At 40.4% G+C, this 12,223-nt stretch overlaps 1 protein-coding gene across 2 annotated transcripts in view; it reads right to left on the bottom strand.

Moving 5' to 3' along the window:
* Positions 1-12,223, bottom strand: part of LOC150079908 (putative fatty acyl-CoA reductase CG5065) — a 269,862-nt gene that overhangs the window by 163,759 nt on the left and 93,880 nt on the right. The window lies entirely within an intron of this gene.

Genomic DNA, 12,223 nt, shown 5'->3' with positions numbered 1-12,223 from the left:
TGACCAGCTGGGTCGGTGTGACTAGAAAACAGAAGCTAGCTGGAGTTGTGAACATTAAAATCATCAAGGAAAATTACCTCACTGTTAGAAAAGTTGGACTGGAGAAAGTCAAGTTGCAAAGAGAGGAAGTCAAAGCGCTCCAAGTGATTAGTGGAGTTGGGAGAACGGTAGAGACAACAGATGAATTTGACACAATGAAGTAGAGAGATTTTAAGCCAGAGAAGATCAAAGAGAGGAGATTCCAAATTGCCAAGTCTCTGACAGGGAATATCAGAACGGACATATGCACAAGTACCATCTTTGAGGCGAAAAGAATCATATAGCGAATAATTTGGGCATCTGAGATGGGCAGTAGTTGAATCAACCGATAACTGAGATTCTGTCAGAAAAAGTAAATGGGGTTTGGCAGACTGCAAGTGGAAATGGACATCGTTGAGATTAGAATTGAGACCACGTATATTTGTGAAATGAATTAGGAAGTGCTTGGGAGGTTTAGATCTCTTCGCAGATAAGCTTGCTCTATTAGTTTGACAATTCACGGTGTATTCAATAGTAAGAAAAAGTGGATGGGACATGCTGTATGAAGTAATGAAATTTTTGGATATGGCGTACACATGGTAAGAATATACCAAGATCCTTGACATAACGTGGCCTCGACAATGCTCCCCGCATATACACTACTCGGACTCCCTCCAGTCACTATCTGGCAGAGTAGAGGTAGCAAGATTATACACTAGCTGATCCGGAAGCCTCCTAGAGAGTTACCAATAGGTTCGGTCCGGTGTACTAACTAGAGGCATAGACCAACAATCTAAAGTTATAGGCGCATTTTGGCCATAGCAGCCCTTGCGCCAATAAACCCCACTTCAACAACAACAACAACAACTAAGTAGAGGCAGGCCTGCGAACACCGTTTTAGAGCTGTACCGTCGATATGTAAGGAATATTGGATCTCACCACAATGTTCATCATAACCTCAAAAGTCATCAATCATACTGCATGATGGAAGAGATGGGGAAGGGTTGACCGGAACTTAGCTCTAGAGACTAAACATGGGTTCCACCACTTCAAGCTTCCAATAAGCAAAGTGGTGGTATTGCACCGGTTGATGAGAGTCATCTATCAGCTAGTACTGCCTGGTAACATAGAGGGGCGGCGTTCCTCCATGTGGTGTGGCGCCACATGGAGGAACCCCTGCTTACGTTGGTTCACACCTGGATGGTCACGCACCATGTACTTGTGCATGAAGGTTATACCCAGGTGCATGGAGGTTATATACAGAGTGCTGCGAAGCTGCCAATCCACAGATGTTTTTCAGGTGTTTTTGCCATTCCTGAAAGACTCGAATAGCACCAGTCTTTAATCATTTGACAAGCAGAGTCGCCCTTTCTGCTGCAGCACCTGTTAAATATGCACTGACAATCAGGCTTCTTTGGAAGTACGCAAGATCCTGTCCCTTCCGTATTTCCAGTGAATTGGTATGGACACTAGTTGGCTTTACTCATGGCTTTAGAGCGCACCCTGACACGTCATATCTGTAACCTGTGCAAGATTGTCATGTGACCCATAACTTTACATATTTTTGCATAAATTACTGCATATAGCCCTCCATGATCCTAATACAGTGGTCAGAAGCCAACTGCACAACACTATTCATACAAGTGGCAGCGTAAATTGTTTGCTTGGTGCTGAAAAAAATTTTCTTTTAATCCACCAACAAGTGTTAGCCAGCAAAAGATTAAATACTAAAAGTATTATGGACATAGCTTTCAAAATCGTGAATTCCATCACAGGACAATCTCTTCAAAGTCTTATCAAAATGCAACTCGATGAAAATGAACCAGATCTGATGTTACACACAGATGTGAGTTGGCTGAGTCGGAGTAAGTTTCTACAGAGATTTCGAAATTTGCTGAATGAAATTAAAAAAAAATGTTGATCGAAGGGGAGATGATTATCAGCAGCTACAAGCTAAGGAGTGGTTGTGTGATGTGGCTTTTTTTGGCAGATTTTACTAGTCAATTAAGTGATGTGAATTTGGAATTACAAGAAAAAAAAATAAAACTGTGGGTGACATGATTCGTAGTATTTCTGCATACAAATATCAATTTTTGGCAGACCAAGGATCTCAAATAAAAAAAAAAAAAAAAAAAAAATCGATCATTTTGCAAATAGGCAAGATCATTTGCAAAACTATCCTGTTTTTGAATTTAATAGTGAGAGAAATATGTTTCTGAAATTGAGAAAGTTGTGGATGATTTTCAAACCAGATTCAGTGATTTTAAAACAATTGAAGACATTGTTCAATATATTTCTTATCCATTTAATGTCGACTTAGATACGAAACAAATTGCAGAAAAAATCGTTGAGATTTTTAACATGGAGAAAATATTACTTGAAAATGAAATTATTATATTTCGAAACGATATCTTCCTAAAAGCTAAACCATCAGAAAAAGGCTTTTGGAAATGTCTGCCGAGAAAAGCACCCAAATGTAAAAAATGCAATGAACTTTTAAATTCCTGTTTTGGTTCCACATAACTGTGTGAATCAGCCTTTTCGTATTTGAAACAAACAAAGAACTTGCATACAGAAGATTCTTTACGGTTGGCCTCATCACAGTATATCCCCGAAGACACAAACTTCACATAAATTAAAAATTTAAATACATAGGAATTTAAAATAAGAATTCTGAATTGTATTTAGTTTTAAAATTTATAAACAACATTTTTCAATATGTGTTGATTAACTTTTTTAACCATGTGCAGTGAAATTCTTGAGATGGTAGATCGCATCGCAAATTAAGTTGGCCATCCATGTGATAGAAGAATGGTCAAATAAGGAACTAGACTACCTCAAACACCTAGCAAAATCTATACCATGACATGTACGGGCTGTAATTCGGGCAAAAGGTAGCCCAACTAAATACTGAACAAAGGTTTCCTAATTTTTTGGCCAATGAGTGTACGTTACAACGTACAGCAATATGTATTTCTTTTAAACGATTTTTTTAATAAAAGAGCAAGCCGTAGTGACACACACACACACACACACACACACACACACACACACACACACCTTAGAATCAAATTCTAAGAGGGGGGGGGGGGTTATTATACTACAGACATTCTTTCATTGGAACTCGCTGATATTCATCAAATGTCACAGTAACCCGCTGTTATAGTGGAAGCCAATACCATTAGAGAAAAGGTAAACGTCTTTAGATATAAGAACCTGTCCTAAGCGGCAGTTCCCGTGACCTGACCTTAACAGTGAAATTGGCATAAACATGTTGATGGCGACAGGTTTACTATCTACTAATATATTGGCCCGTAGAGGTCGCGTTGACACACTTCCGGAAAGGAATGAAAATTGTGTGATCTTACTTTGTAGCAATAAAAGAAATTGATAAAGATATCATTAATTAAGCGATTTCGTTTTTGAATTGTTTTAATAATCGAAACAACGATCATGCAAGGCATTAAAATTTAACGAGTACCTCACAAGAAAGCTTTGCTGTATGACACACCGAACTTACCGAGAAGTTTAAAAGAAATATTTAGAACTCTTTATTGTATACAGAATGCACATTGATGTAAAAAAAAAAAAAAAAAAAAAAAAACCTTCACGGCTACAAGCCAGGCGTTTACATAAAAAGAATAACACAATATAATAAACAAAGATGAAGAAGAATAAACAAAAAAAAAAAAAATATATATATATATATATATAGTATTACCAATTATGCATAATTAAAGCCGGGAGCACCAAATGACAAATTTAAACTATATTGAACTCTCTAAGTGAAACTTGAAGATATCCTCTATCATCTGGAGGGTTGTACCAAGAAGGTACGTGATTTAACCGAATCAGTTCATTTTCCCATTTAAAATGTCAGAAATTGTCGTAAATGTTGTCTTGGACAACTTTGCTGTATGAGGGAATATCCATAATAACAGACGCCGATGCGAAACTTTTTAGAGAACTACACATAAAATTCACACCCGGCCCTTCCAACAAAACAAGTATACATTCTTTTGTTCAGCAATTTCTTATATTTGTCTTGAAGGTCGACGCTAAATGATCGCAGAGCATCTTATGAGTTTTTTTCCCCCTCCATAATAAAACATTGAGCTGTACTGTGGATGGGAAACAAAAAGAAGAAATTAAGCGCAGCGTCACTTAAATGGTTTCCCCACGCATTTTCAGAGTTGGGCTGATTCAACGCCAAGGCCATTCACGAAGCGTCAGTATTCTGTTTGTTAACTACGTTTATTCTAAGTTGAGTAATGAAAAAGTGAAATCCGAGACCGGCTAACTACACATAAAAGTTCCTTCAGTCCAACAACGACCGAATAAATGACCTTTGAAAAGAACTAATAAGATTCTCTAACCATCGACGGAATTCGATCCAAAACTTTTCCACCCTGCAGACTTAATTAAAGAGTGAAGAGAAACTTCTTATTTCATTTTGGCAACTACACTGTAAGGACAGAATCCACGGATACCTGGTTCCTGGGCAAGCGACGCTGTCACCCCTTTCGCCTGTCGACGAACCCACCGCTTGAAAGGTATATTAGGTACACTGCATTCACGTAGATGGCAATTCGATGTCCGTATGGATAAATGTCGTGAGTTAAATGACTTTGAAAGAGGGATGATAGGGGTTGCCCGACGCACAGGTCACACTATCGCGGAGGTGGTACAGAAATTGCACTATCCCCGTTCGACAGTATATCAGGAATAAGCCAGTTCCGCAATAACATCTCATCGTCATCGCTGTGGGGGGAGGGAAAGGTGGTGGACGAACGTTGCCGTCAATGTCTGTCTCGCATTGTTTCAGCCAACCGGAGAGTGTATAATATAGTGTTCGTGTCTAATGGCATCAGGGGTTTTCCCCATCTCCACGTTGCTTTCATTGCAAGTGTAACAGTTCACTGTAAAGGCCAGAGATTTAAAAGTGTATGGATTTTGTAAGTGTAGTGTTGTGTATCGTTGTTCTTCTAGCCGCTAGACCCTTGCTGGGGCCCAACGTTGCCCACACTATGCCTCGTAGAGGCAGACCAGGTACACCAGTATTAAATATTTACTCTGGCAGGTCCTGCCACCTAATTACCTGAGATTTCAGTGGCTAGAACCTAACAAAAAAATAAAATAAAATAATAATAATAATAAAATAAAAAATAATAAAAATAAAAAAAATAATTTAAAAAATAATAAAATAAAATAATACTCGCTCGGTGGGGTTAAAAAATTGAGTAGAAAAGCCAAATGAGGTTATTGTGCACGCAATTAAATTTTTCAACTTATGTGGGGTATACGCTAGCGTATTAGATAGAGTGGGGGAGGAGACGGAAGGCTGGGGGGAAAAGACATAAATATGGGGACGATAGAGAAGGCGACCCCACATAATCAGTGGGCCCCCCATACTCCACCAGGCGAAGAGAGGAACGGTGGGGAGGGGAGGAGACAGAAAAGACCGTCCCTTCCCCCCACCGGGGGAGAGAGGAAAAGATAGGACCACGCAATTAATGGGGTGAGACGCTAAAAGATTGGAGACCAAGAGGGGGTGATGCGCAATTCTGAATATTTAGATTTTGTTGTGTGGGGCATTCACTGTGAGGTTCAGTCAGATTGGGGAGGAGGCTGAAGGCTGGGGGAAAGGCAGAAATATGGGGCCTAAAGGAGATCAGTGGGGCATGCGAAGCCCCACCAGGAGAAGAGAAGAGGGGTGGCGGGGAGAGGACGGGGAACCGTCGCCTCCCCCCCGCTGGGAAAAAGGAAAAAGAGTGGGCCAGGAAAGGGTGCCCCACCCAGGTCGCCAAAAGGCAGTGATTTCTGCTAAGTCCAAAAGTCCAATCTGGTGTTCACTCATATGTGAGTCTTGTCCTGACTATAGTGATCAGAGTCGTGCCCAGTGACAAATCTTCTTAGGAGGATAGTTCCCATTTGATGTTGGGTTCCACGTTCCTTTCTGTCGGACACATTTCGGTGTATCTGTTCTGTTGTTACTCCAAGTTCTTGGCGCATGTTATGTCTGTTTGGTGTCAATTCCTTAGGCATTGTCTCCTTGGTATTGCTTTCCACCATTTCCTCTGTGCTGTCGCTTTATTTCTATTTTATTTATTTGCTGCACTGCAGCTATTTAAGCATTGTGGATTGCAATTTCTATTCAAGGCGCTAGTGCGAAGCGGCTGAGGGCTTTATATTCATCTTCTGAATCCAGGAGATGGTGCTCTTGGTTTTTTGGCAGGTATTTGATCTCGGTTATAAGTCTGCATCTATGTTCTTCACAGTTTTCGCAATCATATGCTGCAAAGTTTCCAGTTCCCCACAGATGCAAGTGGAGAACTGGAAACTTGGCAGCATATCATGTATGACAACCGGAGAGCGACAGTGGCACAAATCACCGCCGACTTCAACGAGGGAGGTGCCAGAAAAGTCTTCAACAAGGAACTGTTCAGGCAGGTGGACGGTTGGTAAAGGTCTGGGGAGTTCAATTGGCACACTTACACGTTGCGATCTCTGGTACGTCTAGACACATCTCTGAACGATCCAGGTTACGTGGCCATCCTTGCAGACCATCTGCATCCCTTCATGGTCATTGTGAACCCACAGGGCAATGGACTCTTCCAGCAGGACAATGTGCCTCCCCACAGAACGTGGGGAGGCACATTGTCTAGAACGTGGTTCGAAGAGCATTCCACAGATTTTACCACCATGGAATGGCCTCCCCATTCACGGACATGAGCCCTGTGGAGCATCTTTGGGATGCTGTGGAAAGGTCCGTTCGAGCTTTGGATCCTTCACCCAACTGCGACGGAATTATGGACAGAGATGCAGAAAGCATGGATGGAAATAGCTGTGGAACGCTTTCGTGATAGTGGACTCAATGCCTCGCCGTGTGACTGCCCTTATCTGGGCGAAAGATGAGCCTACCCGTTACTAGGTAGGTATCCCATGATTTCTGTCCAATTAGTGTATAATTATTACAAAATTACATCGGTGAGAACGCACCTTCCGCATGAAGAACAGTGGTTATAAGGCTACACTTACAAAAATTCATCCATACCAGTTTGTTCACTGTCTGAACTGTTGTTGTGGTAGAATTTTAGGAGATCAGGGATTAAGGCCATACTGCTCCATGTATACTGTCTGTAAATCTCCTGTGTTCTGTGGTCGATTTTCTGTTTACTGGACGAAAACCATGCTATCCTCGCCTGAGACCGACTAACTCGGCCACATTGTGAAATAGGCCCATAAAAATTCCTCCCGTCATCGACAGCACTCGAACTCAGATCTTTTCCACTCGGTGGGGAGGACGGAGATTATACTAACTGTGCTACCCATGAGGACGTTGTCTGAATGCGTGTTGTTGGTTTGATTTGTTGATGCAAGGGCTACTAAGGCCACAATGCACCTGTAACAATATTCGTTGGAACAGAAAGTGTGTTTACAGTCGAACAATACTTTTGATAAAAATCGTTCGTGATGACCGTCAAAGCCAAATTTTGAGAATATTTTTCTTGATTCACCAGTACCAAATAAATCAATAATTTAACAATTAGTAAACACGTTTTCGAGAAACAGATAAAAAAAAAATTAAATTAAAACAATAAATAAATAAATAATAAAAAAAAAGACATGTGACTTTCCACACACACAATGGAACAGTCAACTCTGAAAGGACTTTTCAGTGACCGTCTGATTTCTAATTGTGGCTTTCCAAGATTTCCAAATTTAACGTTTCCTAATTATTATTAGTGGAGCTTGGTAAAAGACTGTGTATAAATAATTATCAGCACAATGGAGGGAACTGAAAGTTAATGTACACTGCCCTACCATTAATATCGGGGCACCCTTCCGGTGATAGCTGGCCACGTCCTACCCAAGCACCACGTATCAGATACATTTATAAATATGCTAGTAGGCAGTACTACGATTGTGAATGCAGGATGTCGCGATCGAAGGAATTAAGAGCCTTCCAGTGCAGAATGATAATGATATTTCAAAGGCTGGTGATGTGATCTCCAGATGGAAGCGGGGATTCGTGCTCAAACTGTCACGAAACTACCCAGAAAACCTCCGAAGCAAATGGAATATAACGGGATAACCAGATGTTTAATATCTGGTTATCACTATTATGTGCCAACAAAAACTGTTTAATACAATCGTTATTATCATTATCCACAATTTATGCGCGTACTTGCTAATTCAAGGGCTTTAACATATTCGGGACAATTTACATCTTTAACAGAGTGTTTATAGTCAAGACCTCTACGCTTACAGTTAACACAATTTGGATGTTGGCCCCTGCGCTGACAGTCAGCATAAACATGGCCCCCCCCCCCCCTCAGCACAATGACCACTGTACTGAGCGGAGTGGCCATAACCCAACATTTAATCACAACTGTGAATTTTCTAAACTTATAGGAGGAAAATCCCAAAAATATTCTCGCTCTCAAAAAAACAACATTTTAACTACTTTGGGGCCACCCTAATAACCCTATCAGTCAAATATAACCTGTTTCCACTATTAAATCTAAATACAACTCCATTCTTTACCTCTTCGAGATCATAACCATAGTCCTTCAAATTCTTTAGATATAAGTCCTCAGCTATTTCATCCTTCGTAATATCCTTGGGTATATCATACACCAGTATGGAAGGATTAGTTGTTTTTAACTTATCATAATTAATATCCTTACTAACTAAAGTCTAAACCTATTATTTTGTTCAAATCATCTTTGTTTCTATCAAAACACCTTTATTTCGTATTGTTCATAGGTTTCTCACTTTAATTTCCTTAAAATCATCTTTTAAAGCATTTAGTACCACTTCTTTGACCTCCTCACTATTCGTAAACTGCGCATTAACATCTGCTCTTAATATTAAAGTGTTCACCTGTTTCTGCTTACTACTTCCTCTTCCCCCAACTCTATTACCAATTTTACTGCCTTCATTACCATTACTTATATTTTTCTTAACTACACTACTACATGTTTTAAACTTATCAACGCAAATTTGCTGTTCTTCCTGAGCATGAGGAAATGTTTAGCCCCTCACAATTTCATCAAAAAGGGCAACTGTAACTTCCATCTCTTCTAATTTTGCTTTTAGTCTTTCATTATCAATCAGCACAGCTGTTATAATAACTTCAATGTCAACCCACTATCTAATACACAGTTGACACGTCGTCACATAGCCTCTATTCTTGAATATTTGAAACAATGATGTCACTATCAGGAACATTAGTTCCTGTACTTCTTATAATATCTCCATATAAACTATCAAAATCACCATCTACATTGAAGTCTCTGAAATCATCAAACCCAGCCTCTGCCAAACATTGAATATCAATATCTAATTCATCACTTATTTGCACCCCCTATTCAGTTGTCACACTTGTAATTTCTCCAACTACTTCTACCTGAACAGTATTTTGCTGGGCAACATCACTTGTTCCTTGCAAACTTTCAAAATTTGACACTGTATTCACCACTTTAATACTTTTTCCCTTGAGATATTTACCTTCTAACTTCTTAATTTGATCTAAATTCAACCTGGGAACTCTAGGGTAGAGGGGAAACGCAGAAGCCTCATCCATTTGTAGAAATGCCAGTGTCCAGATATTATTGGTAGGGCAGTGTACATATGAACAATTACACATAATATCTACACTCACTGGCCAAAAAGTCAGAAACCTTTTGCAACTGACCTCAGCAGATAATTAAGCGTGCGGTATGCAAATACCAGTAATCACACAATGTGGATCACAAGTTGTTTGGTCTATCAGATAAATACTGTACACTTTCCTGGGACTTCTTAGAGTCATGGGGAAGACAGATGATCTTTCTGATTTCCAGAAATGTGTTATTGTGGGAGCACGCCCAGCGACAAATGTAAAAACAAAGGTCACCGGTGTGTCGAAGCGACCATCTCAAAAGTATACAATGAGTGGAAGGCGAAAGGAGAACGCAGTTCCAAGAGGAAGAGATGCGACAGAAAGTCAGTACTCCAAGGACAAGACCGCAGGAACTTAAAACGAATTGCGCTCATAATAGAAGATTCAGTGTGCAGAAAACGACCTATGCAGAGGAGTTGAATAATCTGAGTGGTGGTAGGGTTTTAGGAGCATCAGCAATTAAGGCCATATTGCTCCATGAGAAATATACTGTCTGTAAATTGCGCGTGTTCTATGGTCGATTTTCTGTTTACTGGACGAAAACCACGCTACCCTCCTCTGCGAAAACTGAGCCACGTTGTGAAAAAGGCCCATAAAAATTCCTCACATCGCTGACGGGACTCGAACTCAGGTCTTTCCCACCCGGTGTGGGGAGTACGGCGATTCTATCAATTGCGCTACCCACAGGGGCGAATAATATGGGGGCAAATAAAGATTTGTAGTCTCGTGACACAACAGTCATATCATTCTGTTAACAAATCGAAAGATTCAATTGTAGTTGTACCGCAAACACAAAGACTGAACTGTGGAACAGTGGGAACAGTAATGTGATCCGAGGATTATTCATTTACACTTTTTTTTTTTTTTTTTTTTTTTTTCACCAATAACAGAGTGAAAGTGTGGAGTCAGCCTCAAGAAGCTATGCATTCAGTTTCGTGTCGATGCAGTCACATAGTTCCCCGAGGAGCTGTTGTGGCCACTAACAAATTCCTCCAACTGCATCGATTATGTGCTATACGAGCGGCATCGCCAAATGTTACGCACAAAAGTTCACTGATCCCATCCTTCCACCTAGTTGCGGGTCTTCCTTTAACAGCAGTTTTTTGGAGTTGGTTTTGTTATGGGTTCCTATGGCATCAGATAATGTGGTGGTATGCCATTGCCTACCACATGGCCGATTTTAAAAGGGACCAGCTTTAATCATAGGAAGAGTTCTCATGCAATCCAAGAGATGCTCTTGAAGAAGAAAGGTGACTACAGCAGAGCCCCACTTAGTGCAGAAGGCTGATTATAACTGGTTTACGCCTGATTTCCAGAGGCCATATTGCGCCGTATATAATATATCTGTAAACTGGGTATGTTCTGTGGTCGATTTGCTGTTTGCTGGACGAAAAACCCGAGTTTCCGAAGAAAAACATGCTATCCTCGTCTGAGCTCGACTAACTCAGCCACGTTGTGAAAAAGGCTCATAAAAATATTCTGCTTTCATTGGTGGGATTCGAATTCAGGTCTTTTCCACCTGGTGTGGGGAGGACAGTGATTATACCAACTGTACCACGCACGAGGGCAGCAGATGGAGGTGGTTGGCGGCTGCCTATTTTTATAGATCTGAATCCAATTGAGAATTTCTTGAATAAGTTGGAAAGGACAATTCTCTACCGAGCACAATACAGCAATATATTGTGCAATACTAACAATGTCACAATGGTCAAATTTAGTAAAATCAGCCAACTACTGAAACTCATGCCACCATGTGTATGGCTGCAATTCAGGCAAAGGGTGACCTTACAAAATATTGAATAAAGGTTTCTAATTTTTTTGTATACCGTTGAGTTTATAGTACAATTAGTGTTCTGTGGTATTGTTCTGCACATGCGCTAGTTTTCCTTCACAAATGTGTTTTAAACAATGCCGTCCAGTAATTCGTTTTATGTTTTTTTTTTTTGTTTGTTTTTGTTTTTTTTTTTTTTTCCGGCAATATGAGCATTTCAAGACTGCTGGTAGTGCTGAAATTTTGTGGGAGGGGGACGGCTTCGTAGAATTAAGTTTCTGAGGTCTGTCAGTACCCGAACGTGCAATAGGTGTTATTTCATCTGCCACCTTAATCAACACAGCTAGAAGTACAGCCCTTCCATTTGGCTGTGAAACTGGAGTTTGGATCAAAGGTTACACCCACATTATGTTTGTTTGAGATGGGGACTTTTGTTTCCTGGATTGTAGGAGTGCCCTGTGTTGGATTGCTCTTCAGTAAGTATATTACTAGAACTAGCTTATCTGGCTGGATTTGCGGGCTGAACTGGGCGAAGTATGTTGCTATTTAATTCAACTGATAGTTTATTCTTTCTTTGACATGTTGGGGTTTGTCAGAACTATTAATGCGTTCAACACTTTGATGTCATCTGCGTAGCACAGTAAGTCGTTTCTTTCACAAACGAGAGGTAGAAGTAGTACTGTGAAGAGGATCCTCACGTCGTTAAGAGCATTTCCCCACCACCCTTCATTAGGGTCTGCGGACGCCGGTGGCTTAATTACAAGAGC

The sequence above is a fragment of the Mastigoproctus giganteus genome, chromosome 10 (genome assembly GCF_048544385.1).
Source record: "Mastigoproctus giganteus isolate SK-2022 chromosome 10, ASM4854438v1, whole genome shotgun sequence".
Classification (NCBI taxonomy): Eukaryota; Metazoa; Arthropoda; class Arachnida; order Uropygi; family Thelyphonidae; genus Mastigoproctus; species Mastigoproctus giganteus.
This window is presented reverse-complemented; position numbering and strand designations above follow the sequence as displayed.